The sequence below is a fragment of the Gnatocerus cornutus genome, unplaced genomic scaffold (genome assembly GCF_029298725.1).
Source record: "Gnatocerus cornutus isolate USDA-ARS CGAHR unplaced genomic scaffold, icGnaCorn1.1 ctg00000322.1, whole genome shotgun sequence".
Lineage (NCBI taxonomy): Eukaryota > Metazoa > Arthropoda > Insecta > Coleoptera > Tenebrionidae > Gnatocerus > Gnatocerus cornutus.
This window is the reverse complement of record NW_028275641.1, coordinates 5,001-17,500: the sequence shown is the minus strand read 5'-3', so window position 1 is coordinate 17,500 and position 12,500 is coordinate 5,001. Positions and strand designations below refer to the sequence as shown.

General features: G+C 39.2%; 1 non-coding gene across 1 annotated transcript; it reads left to right on the top strand.

Annotated features, from left to right (window-relative positions):
• The first annotated feature begins 9,091 nt into the window (after positions 1-9,091).
• Positions 9,092-11,012, top strand: LOC148165423 (small subunit ribosomal RNA). The gene has a single exon (XR_015771488.1). It is a non-coding gene; the product is annotated as a small subunit ribosomal RNA (ribosomal RNA).
• Positions 11,013-12,500: the final 1,488 nt, after the last annotated feature.

The window sequence follows — 12,500 nt, the reverse complement described above, 5'->3', positions numbered from 1 at the left end:
TTTTGACATTTCTGAAGTTCCAGACCTGACACATAGATGACGCCATTTTAGGGTCAGGTCAGGTCAAATTATGCTTAAAATTCAAGAAAAATACGTAAATTAACCCAGAATCTTGTAATTTTTGACATTTCTGAAGTTCCAGACCTGTCATATAGATGGCGCCATTTTTGAGTTAAAATAGGCGCCAAAATTCAAAAACAATATGTAAAATAAAGGAAAAAACAGTAATTTTTGACATTTCTGAAGTTCCAAACCTGACACATAGATGACGCCATTTTAGGGTCAGGTCAGGTCAAATTATGCTTAAAATTCAAGAAAAATACGTAAATTAACCCAGAATCTTGTAATTTTTGACATTTCTGAAGTTCCAGACCTGTCATATAGATGGCGCCATTTTTGAGTTAAAATAGGTGCCAAAATTCAAAAACAATATGTAAAATAAAGGAAAAAACAGTAATTTTTGACATTTCTGAAGTTCCAAACCTGACACATAGATGACGCCATTTTAGGGTCAGGTCAGGTCAAATTATGCTTAAAATTCAAGAAAAATACGTAAATTAACCCAGAATCTTGTAATTTTTGACATTTATGAAGTTCCAGACCTGACACATAGATGGCGCCATTTTAGGGTCAGTTAGGTCAAATTATGCTTAAAATTCAAGAAAAATACGTAAATTAACCCAGAATCTTGTAATTTTTGACATTTCTGAAGTTCCAGACCTGACACATAGATGACGCCATTTTAGGGTCAGGTCAGGTCAAATTATGCTTAAAATTCAAGAAAAATACGTAAATTAACCCAGAATCTTGTAATTTTTGACATTTCTGAAGTTCCAGACCTGTCATATAGATGGCGCCATTTTTGAGTTAAAATAGGCGCCAAAATTCAAAAACAATATGTAAAATAAAGGAAAAAACAGTAATTTTTGACATTTCTGAAGTTCCAGACCTGACACATAGATGACGCCATTTTAGGGTCAGGTCAGGTCAAATTATGCTTAAAATTCAAGAAAAATACGTAAATTAACCCAGAATCTTGTAATTTTTGACATTTCTGAAGTTCCAGACCTGTCATATAGATGGCGCCATTTTTGAGTTAAAATAGGCGCCAAAATTCAAAAACAATATGTAAAATAAAGGAAAAAACAGTAATTTTTGACATTTCTGAAGTTCCAGACCTGACACATAGATGGCGCCATTTTAGGGTCAGGTCAGGTCAAATTATGCTTAAAATTCAAGAAAAATACGTAAATTAACCCAGAATCTTGTAATTTTTGACATTTATGAAGTTCCAGACCTGTCATATAGATGACGCCATTTTAGGGTCAGGTCAGGTCAAATTATGCTTAAAATTCAAGAAAAATACGTAAATTAACCCAGAATCTTGTAATTTTTGACATTTCTGAAGTTCCAGACCTGACACATAGATGGCGCCATTTTAGGGTCAGTTAGGTCAAATTATGCTTAAAATTCAAGAAATATACGTAAATTAACCCACAATCTTGTAATTTTTGACATTTCTGAAGTTCCAGACCTGACACATAGATGGCGCCATTTTAGGGTCAGTTAGGTCAAATTATGCTTAAAATTCAAGAAAAATACGTAAATTAACCCAGAATCTTGTAATTTTTGACATTTATGAAGTTCCAGACCTGTCATATAGATGACGCCATTTTAGGGTCAGGTCAGGTCAAATTATGCTTAAAATTCAAGAAAAATACGTAAATTAACCCAGAATCTTGTAATTTTTGACATTTCTGAAGTTCCAGACCTGTCATATAGATGGCGCCATTTTAGGGTCAGGTCAGGTCAAATTATGCTTAAAATTCAAGAAAAATACGTAAATTAACCCAGAATCTTGTAATTTTTGACATTTCTGAAGTTCCAGACCTGTCATATAGATGGCGCCATTTTTGAGTCAAAATAGGCGCCAAAATTCAAAAACAATATGTAAAATAAAGGAAAAAACAGTAATTTTTGACATTTCTGAAGTTCCAGACCTGACACATAGATGGCGCCACTTTAGGGTCAAAATGGGCGCCAAATTTCAAAAAAATATGTAAATAAAGTAAAAACCAGTAATTTTTGACATTTCTGAAGTTCCAGACCTGACACATAGATGACGCCATTTTAGGGTCAGGTCAGGTCAAATTATGCTTAAAATTCAAGAAAAATACGTAAATTAACCCAGAATCTTGTAATTTTTGACATTTCTGAAGTTCCAGACCTGTCATATAGATGGCGCCATTTTTGAGTTAAAATAGGCGCCAAAATTCAAAAACAATATGTAAAATAAAGGAAAAAACAGTAATTTTTGACATTTCTGAAGTTCCAAACCTGACACATAGATGACGCCATTTTAGGGTCAGGTCAGGTCAAATTATGCTTAAAATTCAAGAAAAATACGTAAATTAACCCAGAATCTTGTAATTTTTGACATTTCTGAAGTTCCAGACCTGTCATATAGATGGCGCCATTTTTGAGTTAAAATAGGTGCCAAAATTCAAAAACAATATGTAAAATAAAGGAAAAAACAGTAATTTTTGACATTTCTGAAGTTCCAAACCTGACACATAGATGACGCCATTTTAGGGTCAGGTCAGGTCAAATTATGCTTAAAATTCAAGAAAAATACGTAAATTAACCCAGAATCTTGTAATTTTTGACATTTATGAAGTTCCAGACCTGACACATAGATGGCGCCATTTTAGGGTCAGTTAGGTCAAATTATGCTTAAAATTCAAGAAAAATACGTAAATTAACCCAGAATCTTGTAATTTTTGACATTTCTGAAGTTCCAGACCTGACACATAGATGACGCCATTTTAGGGTCAGGTCAGGTCAAATTATGCTTAAAATTCAAGAAAAATACGTAAATTAACCCAGAATCTTGTAATTTTTGACATTTCTGAAGTTCCAGACCTGTCATATAGATGGCGCCATTTTTGAGTTAAAATAGGCGCCAAAATTCAAAAACAATATGTAAAATAAAGGAAAAAACAGTAATTTTTGACATTTCTGAAGTTCCAGACCTGACACATAGATGACGCCATTTTAGGGTCAGGTCAGGTCAAATTATGCTTAAAATTCAAGAAAAATACGTAAATTAACCCAGAATCTTGTAATTTTTGACATTTCTGAAGTTCCAGACCTGTCATATAGATGGCGCCATTTTTGAGTTAAAATAGGCGCCAAAATTCAAAAACAATATGTAAAATAAAGGAAAAAACAGTAATTTTTGACATTTCTGAAGTTCCAGACCTGACACATAGATGGCGCCATTTTAGGGTCAGGTCAGGTCAAATTATGCTTAAAATTCAAGAAAAATACGTAAATTAACCCAGAATCTTGTAATTTTTGACATTTCTGAAGTTCCAGACCTGTCATATAGATGGCGCCACTAAATTATGTTTTCGACTAACAGGTGGCGATACCAACATTAATAGTTACAGAAAGCTGTAATTTTTTTGACTTTCAAGTTTAGGTAACTGTTCTACAGATGGCGCCAGCATTGCTACAAATACAGGAACCTGTAGTTGTTTTTTGACATTTGACATCTTGACCTAATCTATAGGTCTAAAGATCAGCAATAGAATGGACTTCAAAGTTGATAATAAAGCTTTATTTTTATTATATATCGTAAATGGATTGTGTTTAAGCATAACGTTTGAATGGTTATGCAACCGCGGAAACTAATTGTTGCCGAACTTTCGTCTTTCCTTTGCATTCTTGAATAACGGAAATATAGATGGATTATTTTTGTGCATGAATTTTAAATTGTTATGCAACCATGAAAACACTAATTATTTTCTTTTTTCGGAGTTTTTTCAGATTATTGAAAGTCTGACACAAAACCTGTCCGTAACTGCGGCGTTCTCGCCAAACGCTACAGCTTGAAAAATCTAAAATTCGCATAGTCTAAATGTCCGAGAAAAATCGAAATTAAATGAAAACGAACAAAAGTTCGGACCGAACTAACATTAATCGAAAGTGGATGTCATAATTTTAAGTCCCTAACTAAACGGGATCTAAAACCCTTTCGAAACTGTGGCGTTCGAATTTTGATGAAAATTATTCCAAGTCCAAAGTCGGAACTGAAGCGTTCACATTGAACGCTACAGTTTCGAGAATCTATTCGGAACTGAAGCGTTCATATTGAACGCTACAGTTTCGAGAATCTATTCGGAACTGAAGCGTTCACATTGAACGCTACAGTTTCGAGAATCTATTCGGAACTGAAGCGTTCACATTGAACGCTACAGTTTCGAGAATCTATTCGGAACTGAGGCGTTCACTTTGAACGTTACAGTTTCGAAAGGACAAAATTAACAAAGACCAAAAGTCCGAGAAAAATTGAAATTAAATGGAAATGAACAAAAGTTCGGACCGAACTAACATTAATCGAAAGTGGATGTCATAATTTTAAGTCCCTAACTAAACGGGATCTAAAACCCTTTCGAAACTGTGGCGTTCGAATTTTGATGAAAATTATTCTAAGTCCAAAGTCGGAACTGAAGCGTTCACATTGAACGCTACAGTTTCGAAAATCTATTCGGAACTGAAGCGTTCACACTGGCGATTGCTTATGCAACCATGAAAGCAGAAATATGAAACGCTACAGTTTCGAAAACTCATTCGGAACTGAAGCGTTCACACTGGCGATTGTTTATGCAACCATGAAAGCACAAAAATGAAACGCCACAGTTGCGAAAACTCATTCGGAACTGATGCGTTTACACCGAACGCTACAGTTTTGAAACCTCGTTCGGAACTGATGCGTTCAAAAATGTCGAAATTTTTACAAGTCCAGTTTCGGAACTGTAGCGACTGCATGGACTTAGCGCGAAAAGGACACATTCAGTGGGAACTGTAGCGGTAGGGACCCGTAAAAAAAATAATAAAATATTTTATTTTTTGCTTTTTACCTTCCGTATACACATTTTTTTTTTTTTTTTTTTTTTTTTTTTTTTTTTTTTTTTTAAGTCCAAATTGGGAACTGTAGCGGTCAACAGAAAAAAAAACTTTTTCCATCAACCACATACAATTCCCATTTTTAATATAATATTATTATTTATATTAATATTATAATTATTCATAATATATTACTGAACATTTGCTTCTCCTCAGTTTCGTTCTTTGGTTTCCAATATCATTCACTTGATCATATTTAATTCAAGCTTGTTATCGGAGGAGAAACAAGTCTTTCACAATTTTCACCAGTTCTGCTTACCATGTGACGGATCTTTTGTTTTTCAACGGGCGGAACAATAATCGAGATTTTTACTGCTTGGTGTTTCGGGCTTTGTGTTTTATTTTATAGATCCGTCACATTATTCAAGTAAATTATTCAATTCAATTTGTCGTCTGCATTAGAGTCAAGATTATTAATTTCATCTCATTTGCAGACGACTTTGGATAAGAGCACTGGGTGGTCACGTTTTTTAACTAGCGGTGAATTAGCTAATTCGTTCGCAAAATGCACGTTACAGGCGGACTAATTCACATTTCGCTATTCATCGAGAAATTTTTATTCACAGCGGTATATTGTCTTTCTAGAGATTTACCACTTTTTATTTCATCGATGTATTTTTATTTTTAATTTAGCATAATATCATTAAACGGGGTCGCGATGTACGAGAGGTAACAGATCGTACGGACGCGCACATTTGATTTCATGTCAATCCATTCATCGTGCGTACTTGTCCGTCATCGCTGCCACTTACCATCAGTACTCCCTATATATGCCGCCGCGGCAGCGATCAGCTCTGAATCGCTCGATGCGTGAAACGATCGAAATCCCATAGTGCGCCGGCCGCTCGCTATGGGCGAGGGGTAGAGTAAAACGGTCTGATCGCTCGGTGCAAAAGTCCGTTTGGGTACTTAGAGACGGAATTTTAAAATTCTGATTTCGCAGATCAATTTCAAGGATTATTAGGACTCGAATGCTGTCGACCATGTTTTGTAAAAAAAGTTTTTTACGTTTTTACGGCAATTTGAGCTGAACGCTACAGTTTCGAAAAAAAGTCGGAACTGTGGCGTTCGATCGAAATTTTTCCAAGTCCGAAGTCGAAACTGTAGCGTTCGAACAAAATTTTTCTAAGTCCGAAGTCGAAACTGTAGCGGTCGACCAAAATTTTTCTAAGTCCGATTCGAAACTGTAGCGTTCGAACAAAATTTTTCTAAGTCCGAAGTCGAAACTGTAGCGTTCGGCGCTCATTCGTCTAAGTCCGAACTCGGAAGTGTAGCGGTTGACAAATTTACATTGACCAAAAGTCCGAGAAAAATCGAAATTAAATCCAAACGAACAAATGTTTGGGTCGAACTAGCATCGATAGAAGGTAGATTTTATAATTTCAAGCTCCTAATTAAACGGGATCTAAAACCCTCTGGAAACTGAGGCGTTCGAAATTTTGATGAAAATTTTTCTAAGTCCGAAATAGGAACTGTGGCGGTCGAGCGAAATTTTTCTAAGTCCGTAGTCGAAACTGAGGTGTTCGAATTTTTGATAAAAATTTTTCTAAGTCTCATGTTGGAACTGTGGCGGTCGAGCGAAATTTTTCCAAGTCCGAAGTCGAAACTGTAGCGTTCGAACGAAATTTTTCTAAGTCCGAAGTCGAAACTGTAGCGTTCGGCGCTCATTCGTCTAAGTCCGAAGTCGGAAGTGTAGCGGTTGACAAATTTACATTGACCAAAAGTACGAGAAAAATCGAAATTAAATGCAAACGAACAAATGTTTGGGTCGAACTAACATCGATAGAAGGTAGATTTTATAATTTCAAGCTTCTAATTAAACGGGATCTAAAACCCTCTGGAAACTGAGGCGTTCAAAATTTTCATCAAAATTTTTCTAAGACCGAAGTAGGAACTGTGGCGGTTGACCGAAATTTTTCTAAGTCCGTAGTCGAAACTGAGGTGATCGAATTTTTGATGAAAATTTTTCTAAGTCTCATGTTGGAACTGTGGCGGTCGAGCGAAATTTTTCTAAGTCCGAAGTCGAAACTGTAGCGTTCGAACGAAATTTTTCTAAGTCCGAAGTCGAAACTGTAGCGGTCGACCAAAATTTTTCTAAGTCCGATTCGAAACTGAGGCGTTCGACCGAAATTTTTCTAAGTCCAATTCGAAACTGTGGCGGTCGAGCGAAATTTTTCTAAGTCCGAAGTCGAAACTGTAGCGTTCGGCGCTCATTCGTCTAAGTCCGAAGTCGGAAGTGTAGCGGTTGATAAATTTACATTGACCAAAAGTCCGAGAAAAATCGAAATTAAATGCAAACGAACAAAAGTTACGGTCGAACTAACACCAAACAAGGGTGGCTGTGATAATTTCAAACCCCTAACTAAACGGGATCTAAAACCCTCTGGAAACTGAGGCGTTCGAAATTTTGATGAAAATTATTCTAAGTCCGAAGTCGGAACTGAGGTGTTCGGTCGAAATGCCGTAAAAACGTAAAAAATATTTTTTTCAAAACACCGTTAACGGCATTCGAGTCCTAATGACCCTTGAAATTGATCTGCGAAATCAGAATTTTAAAATTCCGTCTCTAAGTACCCAAACGGACTTTTGCACCGAGCGATCAGACCGATTTACCCGACCCCTCGCCCATAGCGAGCGGCCGGCGCGCTATGGGATTTCGACCGTTTCGCGCATCGAGTGATTCAGAGCTGAACGCTGCCGCGCTGGCATATATAGGGATAGTAGTGGTGGTATGTAGCAGCGGACAAAAGCGTACGATCGAAATGTGATTTTATGTGCGTCCGATTATCTTGTTACCTCTCGTACACCGCGACTTACCCGTAGTTGGGACGATGGCCGGAATGTGTACCCTGTGGACCCACCATCGTTTGAGGGATGACAAATCTTGCCATTGACCATGCACAGCGAGATTGCGGATGCGGCGAGCGTTTCTATGTTAGCGGTCCAAATGCAATCAAAGATTTTATGTGTTCGTGTCAGAACGACCAAAAATTAACAAATGCGTCAACTCACTAAAGTCCGAGCGAGAATTTTGAAATAAATAAAATTTCATAAACTCGTAACGTGTGAATATTTCTAAAGAGAAATCTCACAATAAACCGTCGCTTTCAATCTAGCGAAGAGTATGGAGAATGTTTGAACTTTTGCTTGTCGACGACGATATTTTTTCTTTACGATAAAATTTCAAGTCGATGTGCCCAAAAATCTCTAAATTTTGAACTGGGAAATTATTTCTTCGTCCGATGAATCGCATTGATCTCTGTTTTTGACGAAAAAAAGACGGATAAAATGCAGCATTCAATCAAGGATATAAAATAAAAGAAAAATTTTCCGTAAAAACTATATTACAATGGAGGATTATGTTTCTACTTTTCGTCCGATGAGTCGCAACAAAAATAAGTAATCCATCCGTCGTTGTTCGTTTAGTCGATCTGAATGCACTGTAAAAATTTATTAAAGTAAAATGTTACGTTGCATTTCATGAATTTTGACAAACGTGTACCGAAATGTGTACAAATTATTTATTTCGACGACGACGACAACTTAGAACGGATGAATAAAATTAATTGTTGCAAGATTCAAACAAGGATGAAAAAGTCATAGAAAATTATTCCGTAACCATGATATTGGATTATTTTTTCTTCACTCTCTCCTCCGATGAGTCGCAACAAATAAAAATCCATAAATCAATTCATCCGTCGTTGTTCGTTTAGTCGATCTGAATGCACTGTAAAAATTTATTAAAGTAAAAATGTTACGTTGCATTTCATGAATTTTGACAAACGTGTACCCCGAAGTGTGTACAAATTATTTATTTCGACGACGACGACAACTTAGAACGGATGAATAAGAATAAAATTGTTGCAGGAGATTCAATCAAGGATGATGTGAGAAAAATGTCGAAAAATTTTCCATCCAGAAAGATCGCGTGGCGTTACGTCTCTTCTTACGAGGTTTTCGTTTCGCAGACACGCACACTTTCTTCAAAACAATAATAGGAAAGTGTTCAGTTTTTTATAAGAGCAGCAGGTGTCTTTCCGAAATTCTACGATTATTGTAGCTTATATGACTAGAAGGAAAGAAAGACTAAAACTCTCTTATTTTAAAACAAGAACGCAGTTCCCTGGTTGATCCTGCCAGTAGTCATATGCTTGTCTCAAAGATTAAGCCATGCATGTCTCAGTACAAGCCAAATTAAGGTGAAACCGCGAAAGGCTCATTAAATCAGTTATGGTTCCTTAGATCGTACCCACATTTACTTGGATAACTGTGGTAATTCTAGAGCTAATACATGCAAACAGAGCTCCAACCGGAAACGGAAGGAGCGCTTTTATTAGATCAAAACCAATCGGTGGCGGTCTCCGTCATCGTACAACTTGGTGACTCTGAATAACTTTACGCTGATCGCACGGTCTCGCACCGGCGACGCATCTTTCAAATGTCTGCCTTATCAACTGTCGATGGTAGGTTCTGCGCCTACCATGGTTGTAACGGGTAACGGGGAATCAGGGTTCGATTCCGGAGAGGGAGCCTGAGAAACGGCTACCACATCCAAGGAAGGCAGCAGGCGCGCAAATTACCCACTCCCGGCACGGGGAGGTAGTGACGAAAAATAACGATACGGGACTCATCCGAGGCCCCGTAATCGGAATGAGTACACTCTAAACCCTTTAACGAGGATCAATTGGAGGGCAAGTCTGGTGCCAGCAGCCGCGGTAATTCCAGCTCCAATAGCGTATATTAAAGTTGTTGCGGTTAAAAAGCTCGTAGTCGAATCTGTGTCCCGCGCCGCCGGTTCATCGTTCGCGGTGTCAACTGGCGTGCCGCGGGACGTCCTGCCGGTGGGCTTAGCTCGAGAGGGCGGCCCAACTCAATCCCGCCGCGGTGCTCTTCATTGAGTGTCGAGGTGGGCCGGCACGTTTACTTTGAACAAATTAGAGTGCTTAAAGCAGGCTAAAACTTCGCCTGAATACTGTGTGCATGGAATAATGGAATAGGACCTCGGTTCTATTTTGTTGGTTTTCGGAACCCCGAGGTAATGATTAATAGGAACGGATGGGGGCATTCGTATTGCGACGTTAGAGGTGAAATTCTTGGATCGTCGCAAGACGGACAGAAGCGAAAGCATTTGCCAAAAACGCTTTCATTGATCAAGAACGAAAGTTAGAGGTTCGAAGGCGATCAGATACCGCCCTAGTTCTAACCATAAACGATGCCAGCTAGCGATCCGCCGACGTTCTTCCGATGACTCGGCGGGCAGCTTCCGGGAAACCAAAGCTTTTGGGTTCCGGGGGAAGTATGGTTGCAAAGCTGAAACTTAAAGGAATTGACGGAAGGGCACCACCAGGAGTGGAGCCTGCGGCTTAATTTGACTCAACACGGGAAACCTCACCAGGCCCGGACACCGGAAGGATTGACAGATTGAGAGCTCTTTCTTGATTCGGTGGGTGGTGGTGCATGGCCGTTCTTAGTTGGTGGAGCGATTTGTCTGGTTAATTCCGATAACGAACGAGACTCTAGCCTGCTAAATAGGCGTATTTCGACATCCCAAAGGCCCGTCGATCCTGGGTTCGCCCGGTGGTCGTGCGCGGTTTTTACTGTCGGCGTACAAACAATTCTTCTTAGAGGGACAGGCGGCTTCTAGCCGCACGAGATTGAGCAATAACAGGTCTGTGATGCCCTTAGATGTTCTGGGCCGCACGCGCGCTACACTGAAGGAATCAGCGTGTCCTCCCTGACCGAGCGGTCCGGGTAACCCGCTGAACCTCCTTCGTGCTAGGGATTGGGGCTTGCAATTGTTCCCCATGAACGAGGAATTCCCAGTAAGCGTGAGTCATAAGCTCGCGTTGATTACGTCCCTGCCCTTTGTACACACCGCCCGTCGCTACTACCGATTGAATGATTTAGTGAGGTCTTCGGACCGGTACGCGATGGCGTTTCGACGTCGTCGATGTCGCTGGGAAGATGACCAAACTTGATCATTTAGAGGAAGTAAAAGTCGTAACAAGGTTTCCGTAGGTGAACCTGCGGAAGGATCATTAACGTGTCCTCGTACACACGAATTTTGACATATGTATAATTTATTATTATGCATTTTCATTTGATCGTGTCGATGTACACTTTATGTTTTTACAACACCGTCGTCGATGACATGGAGTCGACGGCACGATCTTTTGTCGTGCCGTTGCTTGTTTCTTTTTGAAACACCGTGTGTACGACGTTTTGAACTACGAATCGTACATATTCGGAAAAACAATAGCGTTACGCTGGCCCGCAGCGCCGGTCCTTGCGATCGAGTTTTTCACCTTTTTTGAACGAGAAAAACCGAATTCGCTCGGGCATACGGCTGTTTCTTCGGGTACCTAGATTTTTTGATTTTTTTTGTACTATCTCTCGATCTTTTCCAATGATGGAAAGAAGGAGGGACGCTTTCGGTTTTTCGACCGGATCGCGGAAAGTTGTGAACTCCACCGCGAAAGTCGAAAGACGTTAGAAGTCCTCTTTTTTCGGACACACGGAGAGGATGTAGCAGAGTAGTCGAGAAAGAAGAAAATCGCAGGTGTCGAATTAGGTTACGACACCGTGGGTTTTAAATGATTTACGCCCGGCTACGGGACCGGCGAGAAACGCTCCCGATTCTACGATTCGCGTGAATGATGTTCGTCGTTAGACGCTTCAAAGAGTTTTTTGAAAGCGCCGTTAAACGAGCGATCGCACACACATCACACCTTGCTTTTTTAATGTTTTTGGTAGATGTGGTAAAGTGATTTCGTTAGAAACGGTAAAATTCTCTTTACGGAGCGTACGACTGCACCATTTCAAAATTATATACACCGTCAATCGTCATTAAGTCACGATATAGAACGGTAAACTTGAGGATTTTATGTTAGACGCTCAGTCTGGCACGTCTATAAATTTTTTCGTCAAAATTCACGATCTGTCTTCGGTTTGGCGACGAAAAAATATAGAAAGAAAATTGAAACACGAACACAAAGACCGCCCGCGAAAATCTCTTTTCGCTTACGGCGGATACTAATTCGCTTTTTCATAACGAGTACGATGATGTAATGATGTGTTCATTCCGATCGATCAAAAACCGTCTCTTCGTCACACTTTTTAAAGTGCTTGACACACACACACGCACACTAAATGAAAGACACAATAAAGGAAAACTACCGAAAATGTAGTTTATGAGAGAAAGCAGCATTATTTATTAAAATTATTGCTGAGAAAAAGGAAATTGGCAAATTCCTAATTAAAATCGTATCGAACATGTCCCATCTTCACACATACATGCTCGTACTTTGCGTGTAAAAGCGGAGACCGCGTGAAAAAGAAAAGTGCTTCTTTTTCGGTGCGCGGATACAAATTTGTGTTTGGGTTAATATTTTTTTTAATTTTTTCGTACGCGTAAAACTGAGACCGACGATCGCGTTCCCTTTCAGACGAGAAAGTACGGACGAAAGACAATTAAGAGCGAGAATCATAAATATCCATACCACAACACCGAAATTTTAGACGTGGCACGT